We start from the raw sequence: 4,211 nt of genomic DNA, 5'->3' as shown, positions 1-4,211 counted from the left end.
CCCTGGACCCGCGATGGGGCGGAGCTGCAGGGTCTGGAACTGGCGCTCACTGACTCCGCCCCCGGGCAGCCTCAGCCAATGTGACTGGAGCCTCCTCGCGAGCCACGCCCCCGAGGTATGAGGCTGGGAGCCGGCTCCTAGCTTGCAGATCCTGGTCCCTGTGGCTGGCGGGAACGCCACCTGCCGCTGTGGTCGGAGGGTGGAGCCGCGCAGCCGGGAAGCACAGACACACCTCACAGGGTAAAGACGTCTCTGGGAGCGTGGAGGCCGCCGAGCCAACTCTCCCGGAATTTAGTGGAGAAAAGGCTGTGCGGAGGGCCCCTTCTGGCCGCCTAGGCGATACAAATGTCTTCTTGAGGGCCCTGCTTCGGACGTTAGAGGCTTTGTAAGGAAGTTGCTGGCCACTGGGATTCTGCTCTAATCACCATGCTAAAGTTGATTCTAGTAGATTTTGCCCTGTGGTGCTATCAGATTCTCCCTGCGGTCCCTCGGCTACAAACTCCTGGTCCCCCCAACACCGTTTTCTAAGTCGTGTAGTTATTTGCAATAAACGCTAAGGAAGAAGCAATGTTCGAACTGAAAAGACTTATTCTCACAAAATAGTAATAGCTAACATTTATGATATTCTTGTTTTACCATGCATGTGTATACATTAACTCATTATATCTCACAACCTAGTCTATTAATGCCTAGTTTTTACTGATGAGGGATCGGATGCAAAGAGCGAAGTTAAGTAACTTAACCAACTAGTTACTGGAAGGCTTGGTAGCAGGTCATTATGCAACACCAAATGGATATAATTCCTGCTAGATCCCTCACCACAGAAATGGGGTGCCTCTGTGCTCGGGGACTTCAGCAATGAAGAAAAGTCCTTTTTGTCTGCTCACCTTGCCTTTGCCCTAGGTAGTGTAAACAGCACTATTATTTTTATTGACTCAGACTTTTATAGCAGCGGCCTCAATCTTGCTTTTCTTGTTCTTAGGCTGATGAACGAAGAGTTAAGAACAATCAGTTTATCAATACAGGGCCCACACTTTCATATGTGGATGGCTTAGTGGAGAAGGAATAGCATAGGGAGGGGAATAGGGGAAAGTTGGAAGGGAAGGACATTTATGCCAAATTTGGAGAACAAGCCTTAAAGCTTAGATTTCTATTTAAACGTATTGTTTTATATGTATTGGGGGTGCCTGGGTGGCTCAGTCAGTTAAGCTTTTGACTTCAGCTCAAGTCATGATCTCCAGTCTGTGAGTTTGAGCCCCACCTTGGGCTCTGTACTACCTAACAGCTCAGAGCCTGATGCCTGCTTGGAATTCTGTCTCCATCGCTCTCTGCCCCTCCCCCACTCATGCTCTGGCCCTCAAAAATGAATAAATGTTAAAAAAAAATTTTTTTTAATTTAAACATTTTGTTTGAACATAAGATTGAAAAATTTGCCTTTATTGATGATAATAGTAACTGTTATCTAGAGTATTACTTATTATTTATTTAACTAGCACCAATATAGCATTTATGTGAACAAGCACTATTCTAAGCATTTATAAATATTTGCTTTTTAAATGATCACAATGCATAGATACTATTATGAATCCCTACATTATAGATAAGGAAAGGGAGGCACATAGAAATTAAATAACTTGCTTATGGATATGTAACTGATAAGTGGTAGAGATGAGATGCTAACTAATGAAGTCTGGCTTTAGAACCTATGCTCTTAACCCATTTGCTCATTGGATATTTTTTGAAAAAAACAAACACTGAAAAATGTACCATTGAGATTTCTTTTTTTTTTCTTTTAGAGAGAGAGAGAGAGAGAGAGAGAGAAATCATGTGAGGGAGGGAGAGGGGCAGAGGGGGAGACAGAGAGAGAGAGACACAGAGAGAGAGAGAGAGAGAGAGAGAGAGAGAGAATCCTAAGTAGGCTCCATGCTCAGCGTGAAGCTGGACATGGGTATCAATCCCATGACCCTGGGATCATGACCTGAGGTGAAATCAAGTTGGTCCCTCAGCTGACTGAGCCACCCAAGTGTGCCCAAGATGATTTCTTATGAAAATCAAATCCAGTTTCTTATTTAAAAAAAAAAAAAATGTTTATTTATTTATTTATTTTAAGAAAGAGAGTGAACAGGAAAGGGGCAGAGAGATAGGGAAAGAGAGAATCCCAAGCAGGCTCTGTGCGGTCAGTGCAGAGCCCCACCCCGGGCTCAATCTCCGGAACTGTGAGATTATGACCTGAGTCGAAATCAAGAGTTGGATGCCTAGCCAACTCAACCACCCAGGCGCCCCTCTCGTTTCTTATTAAGGTCTATTTTAGATAGGAGGCACTTTGCTGTACTTCTTGCTTTTCAGTTCTGAAAATAAGGAGAAAAACACTCAGAAAAAAAAAAATTTAACCTTATTAAAGATCCTTGTTTTCTCAGCTTAATTGTTGCCTAGCAGAACTTTATATTTTACTTCACTGCCTGTTTCCAGATGATTTTGGATTTATGCAGTTACAGCACCATGGGCTGTCCTGAGTGACATTAACTTTGGGGATTTTTATTCTCAACAAAAAACATGGTGTTTATGTAACCAAAAGAAGAACATCAAAAAAATCTCCAACTGGCTCACTGTACAACTCTGGGAAAATTCCTTTTCTGACTCAAAACTTAAGATAAGAAAATGAGATCCTCTAAAATGTCAGCTCCTGTGTTATTGGTTTTTGTTTTAAATTGAAAAAAAAAACCCACTATTTTTAAATGTTTATTTCTTTTTGAGAGAGACAGAGAAAGACAGAGACAGAGACAGAGGGTGAGCAGGGGAGGGGCAGAGAGGGAGGCACAGAATCTGAAGCAGGCTCCAGGCCCCCAGCTGTCAGCGTGGGCTGATGCGGGGATCGATATGAGGCTCAAACCCACAAACCAGGAGATCATGACCTGAGTAGAATTTGGACGCTCAACTGACTGAGCCACCCAGGCGCCCCTGTGTTACTGACCTTTGTGCTAAGTTGCTTAGACTCAGTAGTGGTGGTCAAAATAATGAGTCATCAGTAGAGCCTCAAGGCTTCCAGGGACAAGGACACAGGTTCTGTGAGCAGCAGGGGCTGAGAGGGTTCCTATCCTGTGAAGCTTTAACCTCTCAGCTGCTAAACTGTGGAGAGATCTGAGGTTTCTGGAGCAGGGAAGGCATGACAGGCCGGAAGAATGGTGTCCCTGCAGGGGGCTTGCAACTATCTGCAGTAATGTTGTGTCTTGCCTAGCACTGTGCCAAGCCTACAGCTGAGAATTCGTGGTCCCTTATTTTTTTTCTCAATTAGTCTATCTAGGAAGTTTTCAATTTTATTAATCATTCTAAGAACCAACTGCTACTTTTATTGGTTTTCTTTACTGATTTTTAAAATTTCATTGGCGGGTGCCTGGGTGGCTCAGTTGGTTAAGCGGCCGACTTTGGCTCAGGTCATGATCTCACGGTCCGTGAGTTCGAGCCCCGCGTCGGGCTCTGTGCTGACAGCTCAGAGCCTGGAGCCTGTTTCAGATTCTGCGTCTCCCTCTCTCTGACCCTCCCCTGTTCGTGCTCTGTCTCTCCCTGTCTCAAAAATAAATAAAACGTTAAAAAAAAATTAAAAAAAATAAAAATTCATTGGCTTCTGCTTTTATTATTATTATGTATTCATATTGTGTTTATTATATATATTTATTATTTTTACTTCTTTCCTTCTACACTGACTTTAATCTGCTGTTCCTCCCCTAGTTTCTAGGGTGGAAACATAGATCGTTTATTTTAAACCTTTATTCCTTCTAATTTAAGCATTTAAAACTAATTTGCCTCCAAATACTGGTTTAGCTGCATGCAGCAAATTTTGGTATGTTGTGTTTTTATCATTTACTTCAAAGTATTATGTATGTATGTATTTATTTAATGTTTATTTTATTTTTGAGAGAGAGAGAGAGAGCAGGGAAGAGGCAGAGAGAGACGGAAACGGAGAATCTCAAGCAGGCTCTGAGCCGTCAGCTCAAAGCCTAATGTGCGGCTCAAACCCATAAGCCTTGAGATCATGACCTGAGCTGAAATCAGGAGTCAGAGGCTCAACCAACTGAACCACCCAGGTGCCCCTTTAGTTCAAAGTATTTTAAAACTTTCCTAGTGATTTCTTCTTTGACCATGGGGTATTTAAGAGTGTGTTGCTTGATTTCCAAATATTTGGAGATTTTCCAGACATCCTTCTATTATTGATT

Source organism: Panthera onca, chromosome B1 (assembly GCF_046562875.1).
Source record: "Panthera onca isolate mPanOnc1 chromosome B1, mPanOnc1 haplotype 2, whole genome shotgun sequence".
In the NCBI taxonomy this organism is placed as follows: Eukaryota; Metazoa; Chordata; class Mammalia; order Carnivora; family Felidae; genus Panthera; species Panthera onca.
This window is presented reverse-complemented; position numbering follows the sequence as displayed.